The 18,449-nt window shown below is 41.5% G+C and overlaps 1 long non-coding RNA gene across 1 annotated transcript; it reads left to right on the forward strand.

Annotated features, from left to right (window-relative positions):
* Window positions 1-756: 756 nt before the first annotated feature.
* Window positions 757-15,610, forward strand: LOC135489720 (uncharacterized). The gene is made up of 3 exons (XR_010447200.1): window positions 757-1,032; window positions 12,024-12,111; window positions 12,339-15,610. It is a non-coding gene; the product is annotated as an uncharacterized LOC135489720 (long non-coding RNA).
* The last annotated feature ends 2,839 nt before the right edge of the window (window positions 15,611-18,449 follow it).

Below are 18,449 nucleotides of genomic sequence, written 5' to 3' on the forward strand. Positions count from 1 at the left end.
TAACCTGGTGGTTGCAAAACCTCACTATGTTTGCGTGCGCACGCGGTTTAGACACCAGTGTGGCCGGTGCGTTTCGTCTTCGGTCAGTTTTTGTTTTGGAGTTTCAGTCGTCTCCGAGACTGGTTGCCATTTCCCGGCTGACTAGTCCAGACTTTTCCCGGTTCCATTTCGGAGTTTTCTCTGCAAGGCTGGTTGCCTACCAGGGCCAAGGAGGCCAGTCTCCTCCAGCGTCAATGGTACGAAATCGTACGATGTGATAAATTGTGGTAGTGGGCAATCGCAGGACCTCATTAACATAACTTTACCAAGCACTACCATGAACAATGTCGTTGAAGATGCTTTCGTTGGTGAAGGTGCTTGTGGGACTAATAAGAGGCATTTTCATCGCCACCTATCTGCTGAGCTGTTCACGAATTGCACAGTCACGCATAATCTATCGATCCTGAACCTCATGTTATGTCCGACTTACGTTTCACGTATCACGTTTCCGTATGCGCCATAGGTATGATCCATACGGATACGTGATACGTTTGACGGTGCTGAAAGTCACTATCACCAGAATCTTTCAAATAAATTTGAAAGACTCTGCTATAATCCAATGTCAAACGTACTCTACAAACATCAAAATCAATTGATTTCTGATTGGCATGCTTGATCAATAGCAATAGCAATCTCCGAAACAGTAATTCTTCTACGCATGAGCGATCCGCTAGATCACGTGGCGAGATGCTTGGAGTTTGACGGTAGGACTGAAGGAATGCAACAATCAGGTCACAGAAATCCTGATACTCAATCGCGTCGGTAATCAAAATTCCAAAATTTTGAATTAGGATAGAGAGATAGACTGCTGCGACTCTTAGAGATCCTTGTTTATCACATCTTAGTGGGATAATAAAGGAACAAAACTTTTCTTTTGGGAGGTGGAATATCTTTAAAAGTCATCGTAAAACGCTTTTCTCGTTAGGCAACGGAGTTCGCCCGAATATCAGAATGAAAACCGGAACAGTTGCGTGCTTTCTTTTCGTCTGCATGGTAAGTAAACCGTCGATGTTGTCAGGCCATATTCTGTTGGAAGATGAGCAGTGTTGCTGTTAAAATCGTTACTAAGTTTTATGGCGAGAGAATTTCAAAGGCAAATGTTTGCGATGAGACACATTCCAACCAGTGTACAAGCAGTGTACAAGTCTGAATTGTCGTTATCTGATGTACAACCAAATTTTTTGCGATTGCATGGCAATATCAGAGCATATGATGATACATTGTGAAGTACATTGAGTAGCATATATTCATTGCTCCCATTCTACGCATTCTTCTACAAGTTCAAGAAAATTTGAATAATTTATTCCTGACGTCACAATGGCCACCTCCACTGACTCAATTGTCAATGAAAATGGATTGAAACGATAATGCAAAATTTGGTAAATGGCAGCGTTAGTGACTAACGCTAATTGAGCAACTTTGCCCATGGTACGATTACTTATACGCTTTCCCTTTTTGGCGAAGATAAAGATAACGCCAAAATTTGGTGAGAGAATTGGGTAACTTTGCCCATGATGATGCGATCATTATAAAATATGGGGACTGCGCTGTCTTTGATACGTTCCTATCTGTCTAACAGGTCACAGCGTGTACGCATTGGTACTGATGCATCAAGTCCGGTGGGTTTTAGTTGTGACGTTCCACAGGGCTCCGTTCTGGGACCGGTTCTCTTTTCCCTCTACACAAATCCCCTGGCTGACATTCTTTAACGTGGCGCAGATGACAACCATGATGGAGGGTACCTCTCGTATGCCGACGATACTCAAGAGTACTTGCTGTATTCCTGTCAAATGCATGTGCCGCTGTTGAGACAATTGGTGAAAGTGCCACTGACGTTAGTCGATGGCTCGGCGAGAATGATCTTGCATACAATAATGACAAGACTGTGTTCCTGTTCATACGACCTATGTGCACTCGCTCTATGCCAGATATCTGTGGACTGTAATGTTGAGTCATCTGACTGTGCAAAGAATCTTGGAGAGATTTCCGACAGCCTGTTTACTATTAAGCAGCATGTCTCCTCCACTGTCAAACGTGCGAACATGACAATACGCAATATAGGCAAGGTCAGGAGGTATTTTTCAGCGGATACAACTCGCTTGTTTACACAGCTTCTGGTAACTTCAAGACTGGATTTCTGTAATTCCCTACTTGTGTCGGCCTCCCTGCGATCACAGTGGGGTCATTGCAGAAAATGCAGAATGCAGAATTTGCTTAGAAACGGTAGAAAAGACAGCGATATGCAACATTTCTCGACATCTTGCAGTGGAGCAATCTTTATCAGGCGACACTGATGACACATAAGAGTATTCATCGACACAGATTTTACCCTATTGACTCAAATTTCAACGCTCACTGACCTGTGAATTTCTATTATATGCAATTGCCAACTTTCATCAAATAAAAAAGTTATAAGATTGCCACGAAAATCTATCAGAAACATATTGCAATGTTGACAACGGAATATTGTGTCCTTTTTCTTCAAGCATGACGAGACTATATTTCCACATTTTATTTCAATTACATGCATTACGCCATGTGTGCCAAATCGTCGACGACAAAGAATCCGTTGGTAAGTTACGTCCCACAAACAAAACGTTATCCCCTTGGGCTTACTGTACCATCCTCCCGACTCAAATATCTCCTCCTTGTAATTATTATTGCCTCTGAAAACAGTAAAATCAACGTCTTCTTCAACGGCGATGACGTCATCAGTATTGGTCATCACTATATCACTTTGACTGACAAGTTCTAATATTTTAATGACGTTCAATTTGAGCGTCAAGTCAGAAAGGCCATCAGACTTGTTGTAAGTTTTCATTACTTGATACAATAATGTATATTGACCAAAGCATTGTCCGACTGCAGTTTCACCTCCGAAGAAAATGTAAAAATGGACTTTACCGCAGATTCTGGCGTCGTTAAACTGAACACTTCCTCTTTGTTTTCGCCTAGCAGGGTCAAAAAGTATATGGTGAATGTTCCCTTTCCGTCCACAATTCGTAATAACTAAAAGGTCATTGAATTCCATCTGTACCTGCTTGCATTGTCCGACATAACGCGGGAACCGCCAACGATACTCCGATTTTGTTTTCAGGTCGAATACCAAAATTGCTCCGAGAATGTTGTCAAGAAAAATAATCAGCAGGTTTGAAATGACCGTCGTGAGCACGCGGACATCAACGCCTCTTGCCGCAAATGGTTTCTTCAAACGGTGTGTTTTCTCGGGTTTTTTCTTGAATGTATGCTATCACGGGCAAACAGCATTTAAGTGGTATTTTCTTCGGCGGGTAAAAACATGCAACGCCCGAAGGCTTTAAGGGAAGTCAAAAACCAAACAAATGGTTTCTTTCAAATTCGTCATGTTTTTTTTTAAAGATTGAGACGAATAATGTTTAGTGTTGTGTTCTCGAGCAGCCTTATTAATAGGTAGGGTGGTTGCTTCGTTGCAACCTAAAACGCTATTAAATGCCAACTGTCCATTTGATATTCATTAAATTAGCTAAACATGCCACGCTTTAATTAAACTTTTTCTGCATGCCCTACACACACCAACTTGTTATCATATTATTATGCCATGTATTGTTTGAATAATAAAGGTTGGCAATTGTGAAGCAGTTCGCCCCCACTTGTTGAATAGATGAGCCCCTTCCCTCTGATTCAGACCCAGCCAGGGTAAACTCTTCAAAACCCGAGGCCCCATGATAAACTTTTTTTCGCGACTGTTTATTCTGCATGGTTGAAGTAGAATGCATTTACAGACAGTACCCAGCTGAAATGTTTCGACAATGCAGTCACCCTCGACAAAAATCGCCTTTTAATCGATATTTTCTTGATATTTCTTGAGACGTGTGGTATAGGATAAAGAGAAAACCGCACTCTTGTCTAAGATGAATTTCTCTGGCCTGAATACTCTCGAAAACTGCGGTATCGAGCTAGATAAAATCATCTTATGCAATCTGGTGATACGGATCAGCCATTCGACGTGCAGTTTTTCTTTGTTCTCGATGATGCTCAGCTCTCAGCTCTCAGCTCTCAGCTCTCAACTCCTATTTTCTATTCTAATAAAGATTTAGAAATAGGTACATCTTGCGACAAGCTCATTAGCCATCCAAAACGTCACTTGCTTGCATGCAACGCAGCTCCTGGCAGCACAGCTCACAGACCGGGATCTAAAACAGATATAACTGGCCTGGCCTGTGAACATGATGGCCGGGCTGATGCTACGCGCTCTGAATCGGTGTTTTCTAGAATATTTTTGTTTCGCATGTATAATGATGTATTTGCAGCTGACTTTCGTATCGAATGTCAATCGTGATTACATACATATACTGTGGGGAAGCTATTTGCCGATTTTGGTGTATTTGTTTCACATAGACCTATCACGTGCAATATTGGCATTTTGTCCTGACGCCCTTCGACCGGCTTAATTGCGTCTACACTGTTTGATCAGGCCGCCTGTTTTTGTAAGATTTTGTTTATTTCATACGTATGCTTGATTAGGGATGACATAATAGGGCCGTTTAGACGCTTTCCAAAAGGACCGCATTCCGATCCGATCCGATCGAACCCCATTCCAGACCGGATGTGGTCTCATTTTAATGTACCCGTTTAGACGCTAACAGCAATGAGGACTGATGTGGACTAATTTCTTTTGGTTCCACCAATAATCCGCAGGATGTCGCGGTGGCGTCACCGATTTAGCGCCACAATGCGGGTTATAATGGTACTAGGCAAGCTCGTTCTTATGGTAGCTGCTGTCTAGCTTCCGCTGAATGGATTGATCGCTCCAAATATGTATGAGATCGAAAACAACCGTGTCTGTGAACTTATCCTTCACCATATTGGAATAATGAAAATAAGCCAAGAGAAAATACTATAAAACTGACAATCAAAATGACATTAATTCCCGCAAAAATACACGCGTTCATAATGAAAGGAAGTATTGCCGAAGTACCATATCCAATACGCATGCGTGTAGGTAAACAAATTAGTCCAGATGAGACCGCATTAGGCCCGATCGCGTTTAGACGACCAAATTTGATCCGGATGCATCAATCGAGTGTCTCCACAACATCAGATCACACAGTAGGATGTCGCAAAGACCCTGTAAGCAACTGCCGACACGATCAAAGTGTCTCAATCGGGAACCTTGCTTGATATGATGTCACAACCTGAGCATAGATCAGTCCCTGGGGACACACAATCGAGTGTCTCAACAACATCTGATCACACGGTAGGATGTCGCAAAGACCCTGTAGGCAACTGCCGTCACGATCAAAGTGTCTCAATCGGGAACCTTGCTTGATATGATGTCACAACCTGAGCAAAGATACCTGAGCATAGATCAGTCCCTGGGGACACACAATCGAGTGTCTCCACAACATCAGATCACACGGTAGGATGTCGCAAAGACCCTGTAAGCAACTGCCGACACGATCAAAGTGGGATATCCATATGAAACGCTTTCCTCCTTTCTTCCTCAAAGAAAAATGAGAAGTGATCCCAATCCCCTACACGTGACTATAGATACAGAATCTTCAAACAATGGCGTGGATTGACGAGCAGCAGCCAATCAATTTGTAAGGAGGATTTCAATTGGCCAGAGTAATTGGTGGGCGGGACTAGCCAATATAATTGTGATCGCTTTCGAGCGCTTGTAATATCGTCATGTCGAAAATAACGCTCAAAATACCCGACATGACAATATTAATAACGACATTAATATTGTCATGTCGGAAATAATAATAACGACATGACGAAATTAATAACGACATGTCGTAATTGATAATATCGACATGTCGTAAATAATATCGTCATGTCGTTATTATAGAGATATGATCGCTTTGGAGCGCCATAGATGGGACTACATGCGACCCGATCGGTTTGCGTTTACACCAGGGAAATTTAGACCGCATTCGGATTCGATCGGATCTCATCGGGCCTTTTTTCTGTCGTCTAAACGGCCCTATAATAATACAGGATAAAGCATGTTTTTGTAACAATCATTTTACATACATGTATAACTCCGGACGATTCTGAACAATAGCTGAAAACCATCGATTGCACACTCGGGCGGCCATTTTCGGACAATGACATGTTAAAGCAAATAAAGGGTTCCCGATGCGAAATGTATATACGCACACTGACAAAACTGACCTTAAATTTACAGCCCCTTCAATGTGTACTTTTTCTAAATGAACGCCCCATGACCCAATCAATGAATAATACTTGCACAAATTGACCTGGTGAACCCCGTTCCCTCGCTCACGTCATTCACACACGGCCGGTTAAAGATGCTTCTCTCACACGACGAGTTCCATTGTCGGTAGCCGAAGGTAGCACATTTACTCACGCTTTAGGCATACAAGACGCACATCATTGAGCAACCCAGCCAAGAACGAGCATTCACTTTTGCTAAACTGGGCTGACGTAATGCTTTATTTTTCAGCTGAAATTGCAAGAATTTGGTACCACAGATGAGTTGGATCCGTACAGCATATAATATGATAATCACCAAATGCTCGTAACATGGTGAGCGATTGGGGTTGAAATGTTGATGGTTTCGTTGGCGAAATTTGTAGAATGATGATGAAATTCTGAAGGCAAACGATTAACAATGTGTCCCTTTTATACGCATGGACCGGACCGGAATATCGAAGACTGATACAAAAAAATGAGTTATAGATTTATGACAACTTCATGCTAGGCAAACTCTCTGCCTCTGTTCGGCTGGGACACAAGGGTAAAGTAGGAGTGACACGTGGTATTACGTCATATCTAAAATAATCCTCTATCGTCTCGGATTTATTGTCCCCTGATTTTCGAGTAAATGTCTCAAAGGTTGCTAAGTTTGTTTGAAAATAATTCAGCTCTCAATTCAATATTTTATTTCATCACGACATCTCAAAAAGGAACTAAAATTAAACTGAAGATTTGTCTGCCTAACTTTTCCAGTATTCATAAGTAAGAATAACAACCGTTGTCTCTCCGGTCGGCGTTACTAACACCGCGATTGCTATCCCATTTCGTCGATTAACATTGATTAAATATAAAGAAATTGCAACGAATGTCGGCGAACAGGTTCGCCCCCAATTGACCAATAGGTCCATTTCTGGCAGTATATACCATTCCAATTCTTCGACGGAACTATCATTAAACCTAAGTGTGGATTTGACCTTTTGTTCCCAATACGATCATTGCAATATCACGGACTGCGGACGAGGTTTACTGTCGTGGTTGTTTGTTTCACAAGCCTGCGATAGTTTGCCAAAACAACTCATGTACATGTACATCGACGGGTACCGTTGAGCCCGACCATACATGCAATGACGTATAGCGTTAAAGCAATTACATGTAGATGCATCAAAGAGCGTAACAAAATGCCTTGTTCGATGGAAATTGTGGTATCTCAACCACTTTATTCCGATTCTTTGACATCTTGTTGAATGAATTATGTTTTGTTTCCCCAAAGAATTCGTGTTCTGGGGTTTTTGTACATCGATACTTACAACAATGGTTCGAATCCGTTCATGTCTCTTTCGATTTATTGATAATATCTTACGCATTGATTTTGACAAGTATACAAATGAATATACCGTCTTTTCATGGTTCATGCCCAATTCGCCTTGTCTTTTTTCGCCTTTTCCCATTTTGCCTTTAAAAAATATACATTTCGCCTTCTCCTATTTCGCCTTTTCCAATTTTGCCTCTTCCCAATCCGCCTTATTCTATCTCGGCTTTGTCTTTTTTCGCCTTTTCATTTTTCGCCTTATGCTATTTTGCCTCTGTTTTATCTTGCCTTATCACAAGTTGCCTTATCCATTCTTGCCTTCGTCTCAGTTTGCCATTGTCTTAATCTGCCTTCTCCTATTTCACCTAATTTACCTTTGTCCTAATTTGCCTTCATCCTATCTCGCCTTTACCCGCCCCGCCTTTGTATTATTTCGCCTTCTTCCCATTTCGCCTTCTTCCTACTTTGCAACAAACTTTGTGTCTTTACCCATGTTTGTTGAGTCAATCTTTCATATGAAAGTGTCTTCAACAGTGTTGAAGGGCTTCTAGGGTCAATTCGGGGGTACCCCCAACCAAAACCCGGTGGACATTGCCAAAATTACAAGTGTAGATAACTTCTCAGCCATTATAGTCATATTACATTACATACCATATTACAAAAGACTTTTGTCTCTTTTACCCATATTTGTGGGGCAAGTCTTTCATATAAGAGTGTTTCCACGAATTATGTTTTGGTATCCTACCCAAGGCTGTTGCTTAATTACCAATATTTTCAAATCTTCATAACTTCTGAACCATCTACATGTAAGCTTACATGTATCTCCAAAACCAACTTAGTATCTTTACCCATGTTTGTCAAATCTTAGAGTTTTCCAAGTCTTTCATGGAAATATTTTGGCATAGTGTTTTGGCATTCTTTGATGAGTAAGACTTGTGACCTGGTACTATATAGGAGGGATGGGGGTGCTAAGTATTTTATTGATCATTCAAAGTGTGAGTGCTTCTGAAGTTCTTTATTATGGACTATGGTCAATAGGCCTACTCAAATCCAGCAATCTGGAAGATGTATTCCTTTGATCATTGGGGAATTATGAGGCCTTCTCACAGAACGAGTTAGCTCTCAAGAACGTCCCACGCAGTGTTCCCTTTAGATGGTTTTGGTACGTTTGATGTTCTTCATTCACAGCAATGCTATAACTTAGCATGAGATAATACAAGTACCAAAGTTTTTTTGAACAGAATCATTAAACTACTCAAAACACTGCCCCCCCCCCCCCCCCTGCGAATAATAGACTCCTTGCTTAACGAAGGGGGATTGATAAAAGGCGAGGTGAGATATGGCGAAACGAGAGAAGGCAAAATGGGAAGAAGGCGAATTGACACTACAAAGGTCAATCAAGAAAAGGCAAGATGAGATAAGGCAGGATGGAACCAAGGCAGAATAGGACAAAGGCGAAATAAGAAAAGGCAAACTAGGATGAGGCAAGATGAGAGGAAGGCGAGTTAGGAAGAAGGCCAATTGGAACAAAGGCGAGATAAGACGATGGCGAAATCGTAGAAGGCGAATTGAGAAAAGGCAAGTTAGGAGAAGGCTAAATGGGAGAAGGCAAAATTGGATAAGGCGAATAAGGTTAAGGCGAAATGGGCAGATATCCTTTTCATCGATGTAAGACCGGTTCATTAGGCTTAATGCATACGCCTACCGCTCGCGTTTATTGTGGTTCGCGGTCTGAGTTTGCGGTTTCAGTGCGGTTTTGCGGTTTGGGTCTGTTTGATAGATCAACGTTAACCCTTTCTCCAATAAAACGCGTTGGAGTGGGCATCACAGGCCTTTTGGGGGCTCTACCAGCATCGCTTCAAGACAGCGACGCTTCATGCATTCAGGTTTATTCAGATTGGCTTTCATCCAATCTTTATTCATCTTTTTTTGCCTTTATTCAATGTTTTTATTTTTTATTTTTTATTTCTCATTTCTGTTTTTTAAATTTTTTTATCAATTTTTTGGATTTTTACTGGTCCGGTTGCCGATTGTCTCTGTTGACCCGATTGCTTACTGCCCTGCTATCTCAGGCTCAAACTCATCAGGCAGATTGAGGAATTCTACCCCCTGTTCGTCGTCATCGTCGTCATCTGGAACTGGGTGTGGACCTGCGTCTATGTTCTGTGGGCGTAACGCTTTCTCAAATCCATGCTCGACGACCTCTGGGCTGATCGCTTCCAAGGCACGGCTGACGATGTTGACAACATCTCTGAGTCCAATTGGATCACACTGGCCTGCTTCGTTGGTGTTTTCGGTCTTCCATGACTTCCATGCTTGTCTGGCGTGACATTTGAAGGATCTCATTGACAGCCACATCCAGGGGTTGTGCCAAAGATGTGCATCCGGCCGGTACAAAGTTGAGTCTGCCCCCTTCTGCAGTGAGACGATTCCTGAAGTTCTCCGTTCGATGTACTCTGAACTGATCGTCCAAAAGTATGAACTGTTCAGCATGGGCCTCATGGACGTATGGTATGAAGATTTCGTCAAGCCAATGGTGAATCGTCTCCTGTCTGACCCATCCCGTGGCGGACGATGTGACCACAACGTTTTCGGGCAACTCGGCCTCTTCCAGAGCTCGAAGCGCGCGAACAAATCCTCTTCTCGGAAAGGTGATGTGGGCTCGCATCTTATCGCCATTCGCCGCCACGCAAAGTGTAACAGAACATCCCAGCTTTGGATTCTTCCTGGAGGTTCGTACATCAACAGCCGTGCCGCCTTTCTCATTGAGGGTGTACATTAGGCGGAGGTCAAAAAGGAGGAAAGTCTGGTCCATGTTAAAAAACAGGCGCATTGGTACACCAAAATTTTCGATGGTGTTGGTTATTTCATCGCGAAAGTTTCGAACCAGGACAACGGCGTTTTCTGGAATGGTGGTAGTGTTCTACGTGACTTTTCGCAGGCTGATGTCCTTCCTCTTCATAAAAAGTTCCACCCAGCCGTTGGATGCATGGAAATCATGCATTAGTGGTTTTGCTTCTGTGGCGAGTTGTCGGCGCTCTTCTGGGAGGGCATCCCACCAGGTGTGGAATAGTTGCACGGCCTTCTCCTGGACATCCTGGATCACAACAGGTAGACGTCTTTGCCGAACATCCCGGAACCAAATTTCTAGTTGGTCTTCGACCTCAGGCCAGTAACCAATCAACCTCTGCTTCACCTTTCGGTCTTTGCCCCGGTTCTGCTCCTCCTTCAATTCCAGGTCATGACGGTTCCACCTGCGAAACGTCTCAAAAGGTATGTTGTGGTGGTTGGCAAATTCTGTCATCGTTCGCACAGTGCCATTTCCAATGGCAATCTCAAAGTCTTGCAGGTATCGCAGCTTCTCCGACACGGAATAACTACGCTTTCTTTTAGGCAGTGGCTCATCCATATTTCTACAAGTTGTAGGCAAGGCAAGAAGAGGTTTCCGACAGTACCCAAACTTTATATACGCCTGAAACCTCACTGATTACTCAATAGTTTTTGCCCTTTTAGCCTACGTGGTGTCCCAACTAAAATGCTAAGGTAATTCTCCCGGATTCCAAACTATGGACCAGACATTGTTGTTCGAAGTTCCTTTCTTTCGATCATCCATTACACTTAGCAAACAAGCCTTGATATGCCTTTTTTACGCTTTTTAAGGTACTCAAATTTTGAAATTAAACACCCCGTAAAAACCGGTGGAGTATTTTGTGGGACACCCCGTATTATACCGCCGCGGCACTCGTCCGTACAAATGACGCAACCCTATTAGGTCACCTGTGAAACATACAGCAGCCCCTCTAAAACCTAGGCCTGCCTTCCAAGTTGACAGTCCACTGCTATTGGTCGTTACCATGCGTGTATTGTGATCCTCTACTACGTACCATCATAAGGTGGGTTTGGCCTGAATATTAGGAACCTGTGTTTATCGATGAAAAGACAGTAGACTTACAGCTTTTTGAATTGTACATGCAAATGTACCCGAAGTTAAATAAGATCTTACGAAGAAGCAGTAAGTATTTCATCTGGATGACCAGCATTTGACCAATGGGTGATCATGAACATTTCTTAATAGTATTCCGCGAAGTAACTATTTATAGCTCACAAGGTCATTTTCATAAGATATTGATGACGTTTTAGTCACGTGACAGTCGGACATCGACACTTATTTCTCCGCATTTGAGCTTATTTCAAAGTCAATTATCTTTGACCCTGCATTGTTTTTTAGCATGAATGATACCACAGAGTCAGAAAGAGAAATATTCAGAACAATTATGTAGTATTTCCAACACTCGGACATGTGCCAGATTGAATCTAACTGTATAGTTAGAAAGCCTGAATCCATTACGAAACCGCATGTTTGTCCGACATTGCCTGTAATTCAGCGATGGGGAAATAGAGGGCAGCAGCTGCAGTGACCTCATCATCGTGGAATGCTGTACTGATGCAATTTTTTCCTCTTCTTTTTTAGTTTTTCCTTGGGCTGTTGCAGATGGCACACCAGAGCGGAGCGGTCAATTCGCGGCACCCACTAACCAAGTTTCAGATGTTAGACAATGGTAGGTATCGTTGAGATAAGAAGTTTTGTCGAGTGCCACAAGAATATGCATTGCACCGTGCATCTGAAGAAAAAAATATTGTACCAACTTTGCAATTGTAATGCTCATTTAAAGTCATCAAATGAGCATACTAACATGCCGAAGGGTGTTCCAATAAAACAAGTTGATGTAGAGCTAGCCCGTGGTCAATACACCAAACAATAAAAGTGTACGTTTCTGTGTTTCAGGTCTTGAGTGGGTTGTCTACAAATATGGCGGCACCATGACCTTTTGTTTCTGTACGGAGGGTGACATGATGTTTCCCCTAACCGATTGTAAGGATCCCGTACCATCTTACTGCCGGAACTACAGGCGTAGACCATAGGCAAGCATTCATCCAGTGTCAGGTCACGGTGCATTTATACTGCCATAACTATATCGGTGCCCTAGATAGTCTAGCTTCAGCATGGAAGGTTGCACGGTGTCCGAATGATCTGCAGACTGGAGGAGGACCTTCAGCAAACTTTTTACCAGAATTGTAGAAGCACCTAACATTATTTGACATAAAAGTTTTTGAGCTTTTGAAAGTACATTAAAGTTGTTTTTGTGCTAACACATGCAACTCGTAAAGGTTTACGGTATATGAAAACCCCAATGGTTGTTGAGATCCTGAAAAACCATGGAATATGAGTCTTTCGTTTCGCTGAAAAAAATCTCTGGGGTACACATTTGTGTTAGCGAAAAACCACTAAAGATTTTTCAAAAGCTCATAAACCTTTATTTGTATCTCTTCGAACGATGCCTTTGATTCCTACGGAAGTGTATACCGCTGAGCCAGCCGTTGCCTACGTAGCAATCATATTACGCACAGGCTGGTTACCGTGAGCACCCGCTGAACAGTTGTTACCATTGTAAACCCAAAGTTGCGCACCATTGAGGAGCCAGTGTGCATTACAAACGACGAGGTACTGTAGGTCATTTCAATCTGCCCAGGAGCGGAGTTCATATTATGAATCGACTGTTTAGGCGAATCAATATCTCAATAAACATAAATTCGGGAAAAGTATCAAACTAGCGTGTAGTTGGTACTAGAAATGTTGGGGGTCTTCTTGCCTATTGAGGGTTTTTTAAACAGTAGTAGAACCTACTGGATTCCTGATATTCTTTGACAGGGGAGAGCATGGTGATTGAGTTCTTTTATGATAACTTCGGCTGCAAAAGATATGCAAAAAAACAACATTATGCACGTGCCAATGTTAAAAAACAAGATGAACTTCTTTATTGTTAAGATGTTATTTAGTTTCTAAAACATACACCCAACTTGTTTGCTTCTCATGTATTGCTTAGTGGTTGTATGAAATTAAGAATCGGGGTGAAACGTAACCTCTCAAATACCCACCATTCGAATTTCTGGCCCAGTCATAATTTGAATAACATCAGGAGATTGGTTAGTTATACCTTGCTTTGATTAAAGTTTTTTTTCACCATAACCAGCTCGTGTTATCCATCGATCATCTCAAATGCATACGAACCCAACTTTTACGAATTCATCGATTAATACCTCTTGCCAATCGAGTAATTGCACAGTGAGACGCAAATGCCAGAGACGGAATTAAAAGGATATGTTTGAATATCCCCCACAGGCCAAAACCGATCACTTACTCCATTAAAGCTGAATTAGGTCCATTAAAAAATTCCAAATAGCGACAGAGCTAAAGCGAGAGCGCCCTGAAGACCGTCTGAAACATGATATATCGGTGATTGAACTAACCCGCTTGATCCACACACCAAGAACCCCCCGAACGAGGAGGTTTCAGGAATTGGTCAAGTGGAGTTTCAATTTCCGACGGATTTCCGACGGCCCTTCTCAGGCGACCATATCAATGTTACGGTCCTTATACGAGTGTAATGGAAAAAATATCTCGTGTAGCAGTTCGCCTTTGATATTTAGTATGAGGTTTGTAACGAAGATTACCAAACTTATATGGACATTGCTTATAAATTCCTGATATTTTACTATAGCACGTTGCGATATGAAGTCAATATTTCGAGCATCGGGGCGATGCTTAAAGGCACGCAGCGTACTACAAGACCACCAATGCCATTTGTGATGAAGACATATACTTTAAGCCAATCGTATAGTTTATGTATCATTTATTCAGATGTGAAAATTTCATGACTACGGCTTCAGAAGAAGGAGTTTGAATCCACTGAGAAAGACATTCTTTATGTAAAAATCTACTGAGGAATTTTGCGCTGTGACGGACGGAGTGTCGCAGCGTCGAAAGCTGGTGTAACGTAGCAAAGGCAACTCCCTTTCTGAAGGCTGTTGTTGCATATACAAGGAGTGTTGCATGGCGTGATGTTGCTCATTAAAAACATAAGAATCAATAGTCGAGTCTCAGGTCATGTAGTTTTACTCGCTTTTTGGAAGGCGTTACCCCGGTCGTCGGAGCATACCTATAATTTGACTCCAAGCTTTGCTTCTCGAAGGCAGTTCAACTTTAACTTGGCGTTGACGTGACTATTGACTGATTGGCCACAGTAATTATGGGAACATTAGCTTATAGAGTGGTGGCAGATCAATCGAATCGTTAAACGTGATCTAGTGGTGGATGAAATCAATAATTCCTCCAGCGCTATGAGTTAGGACTAGATTTGTCACGCTGGTAGGATAATTAGCTGATTTTCTCATCGGGTTTTGAGAAAGAGGGGGAAGCGATTTAAGAGTGTAAAATATGCTTACTCTGCTTTTGAGTTCAGCAATAATACATTCATTTAGACAAAAGTGTCAGCCTTTACCAAAAACACCAGACAGAGAGGTCATTTCAGCAGCATGGTGGAGGTTTTTGAATTGAAATTAGATATAAGATTTATATACGGTGAAATAACGCTTGATTATTGCACAATGAAGTACTACTGTACAGGCTATTTTTTTAAACTTTCAAACCAGAACAATGCATTGGGATGAAAGCATGGACAATCGATTAGGATCATTTTTGTTGTCAGAGGATCGATATAAGAAATTGCTTGGCATTGTTTCGAAATACAATTCACAGCTACATTGAGCCGATGATGAATAAAAAAGCGAATCTAATCGATCGAATTGTAAATGTAAAGTAGTCTGATGGTTTGGGGGAAATGTTATTTACGAAATTATTCATTGAGAGTAACGCACGCTTCTGATATGTTTACTTCAATTTTATTATGCTGCGTTTTGACAATTTTTCATTTCCACCGCCCCAGCTGGCTGATAGTTGTCATGATGAAGAACCGTAATCCCTTGTCTGTACGTCTAACATATCTGTGAGTACTGGGTGACTCAAAAAATATTTACCACTTTTGATTATGAGATTTCATTACGTGCATTATACATGTAGTTATAACGTAGTCTGAATTTTTTCATTTTTCAGCCATTTTGTTTCCGAACCAGTTCAATTTAGTGATAAGTGGTCAAAAAGCAAACACTCGTACAGTAAAAACCGATGAGTGATTATTTTGGTGCTTGGATGGGGGGGGGGGGGGGGGTGGATAAGATAGCCTTATACCATTATATGCCTAACTGATGGCGCCAAATCGACTACTGTCGAAGGTCTTATTATACCCGTTCTATTTCTGTTATGTGACAGGATTTTTGTCAAGGCATCATCTTCGCCAAAGAATAAACTGATCACTTCTAAATGTTCTACCCGACGCAAAAAAAGTTGATTGTAGCTACTGAATCTTCGCGTCAGGTGTCTTTTCATTAAAAACTATACAAAAAATATTGTGATTTTGATTATGATTTTATTCTATGAAATGTGTCATGTGTTAAAATCAACAACCTGAAGAAAAGAAAAACTAGCCATAAATGTTTGCCTATGGCTTGTTAGCATTTGGAGTAAAGTTGTGCTCTTTTGCTATATAGACATGGTAAAACGTATGTCAGTCAATATCTCATTAGAAAGTTTTGCGTAAGATAACCAGACTTGTGATATTTTGCGTGAGAAAACCAAACTTGGGTATTTTGCGTGAGAAAGCCAGAATTGTATAATCTGTGTGAGGAAGCCAGAATTGAATATAATAATCTGTTTGAGAAAATCAGAATTTTTAAGCATGTACGGGATATTGCGGTATAGAGGAATACACATAAACTCCAAAAGACCTTATGGGACGCCTGTTGAGACATCCTCTCCATCAAGGATACTAGTTTTTGTCCCGAATTGGCGATTTACATCCGATTTGACCTCTCTAGGACATCACTTGACGACCTTAATAGTGCGGTTTTACAGTATATGTTATGTATGGTGCGTTATCGTTTGATCGCAGTTTGTTCTTTAGTTTTCTATACGACCAATGAAAATACAAGATCTAATTCGTATTGGAGAATCATTCGTTTCACGCAAATGTGTACAACAGGTGACATACAATACAAGTGCAATGGACACTGATACTGGCAGAGTCAATATTGCTATGTCTGCTTTCGGAGAATCGTTCTTAATCACAATGAATTATGTATCAAGTTTTCTTGCTTTTACAGCTTTATCAATTAACGGTCCTCATCTGTGTAATAGCACTTGGAGAGAATTCGTGCCTGAATTAGCAATGGGCATCTCGATCGGGTTTTCAGTTGATTACATGTACTATGTGTTTTCTCTTTATATGTTATTCGCTATATGTCAACATCTTGCCTCCAGTAACACGACTTTAACTTTTAACATGATTGTCGTAAATGGCTCAATACTTCAACCAGACCTGGGGAGTCACGGACCCCTATCTCTTATTCAGTGTTCAGCAAAGTGCTTCAGGAGCCAACTCTGCCACACATTTGACTTCTGGACCTCAGAAAAGGTGTGTAGACTCAGCAGCACCACGAACGCGGGACATCTAAAGCTTTATGACAGGAAAGATGGCAGCCTCGTGTTTTCAAGGAGTCGACATGATAAGGTAGTGATGGATTCGCCTGAAGAGACTGTGTAAACGAAAATTGCACGATTTTGAACACTTCTGAAATTCGCCCCCTCTGTGCCCCTGCTCTCTTTGCAAAGGATTGACCATAGCAGGGATGCAGATTTGCCCATGTTGGTAATCTCAGGAGTGCTGCGAGTGATGCCAGGGTTGCTAGAAACCTTCCAAAGAACTTTTACCCCAGTGATCAATTTCGACCAGCCAAAACAGATTCCTGCAATTTCAATGTCTATTTGCCCTTATTAGTTTATTTACCCAAGTCATTCGACCCCTATGAAAGCCGTTTTGTTGGTGGTCGATTCTATCAAGATTTGCCCGGATAACCGTTCGATAAGACAGTAGAACAATGCGCATTTTGAGGCCTATGGTGTGAGCGAGCTTCGTATAAAGACAACATACCGTGTATCGGGTCGGTCTGACTTCCTTTAACTGAGAGCAAACAAAATGAGATTTTGCTAAGTGGAAATGTCAAAATAATATAAGTTTTTAATTATATCATTATCAACCATCAGTTTCGCGATTAATTTTCTTGTTGTGGTCGTTTCCGTAGGTAAAACTCCTCAGATACAGTTATATTCGCAATCGTTTATATCCCGTCAAGGAGAGGTTCACTTTTGATGACATCTTCTATCACAGTGAAATGGATGTACTAGTTCTTCTCAAAAACTCGCAAGGCCGAAAAAGTTACACCATTGCTCAAATCATCCGATTTCACGACAGTGGTTATTTAACAATCAAGATCCACACACTCAATCACCGCATCAGTTACTTTGGAAGATATGGACGCGTTGTCGTCTCATCAATGTACTCGAGATTTTCTCTCTATGACATGGAGTTTGTGCAGGTGGGTCGAATACATTACGTTTTAAGTGCCCGATTGCGCCACTTGAAACTACTAGTGACACACACCAGCGTAAAATTCGTTTTTCACGAACAAAGGGCGACAACGAGAGCAATTACATTTTTGAACCCGAAGCCCAGACGTGCTCTTCCGGCGTTGGTACTGCATTGTAAGGTTATGGAAGGCGAAGATTGGAAGAACCATCAAAAGCGAATGCTCGTGACGGTACACTGCAACACGATTCTGCATGAAATAAGGAGAAGTTTCGTATATTTTGACAATGGCCTGTTTGCCGAGAGAACAGGTGCAACTGACACATATGTAATATACTTTTATGACCCAAAATCTGCAAAGATATATCATCATTCTCAGACTTTTAAGACGGGTTCAAAGGAAATTGAAATCACGGATCTTTTTATTGACAATCGGACACTTATTGTACTAACCAATGGTGTGCATATGTCATTTATTGATTTGGATAAATCAAATCAAAACTTGAGTGAAAATACTATACCGTTTAGTGGATATCATCAATTCTATTTTCGTAAGAATGGGGATATCATCACGCATG

This window comes from Lineus longissimus, chromosome 6 (assembly GCF_910592395.1).
Source record: "Lineus longissimus chromosome 6, tnLinLong1.2, whole genome shotgun sequence".
NCBI classification, from domain to species: Eukaryota; Metazoa; Nemertea; class Pilidiophora; order Heteronemertea; family Lineidae; genus Lineus; species Lineus longissimus.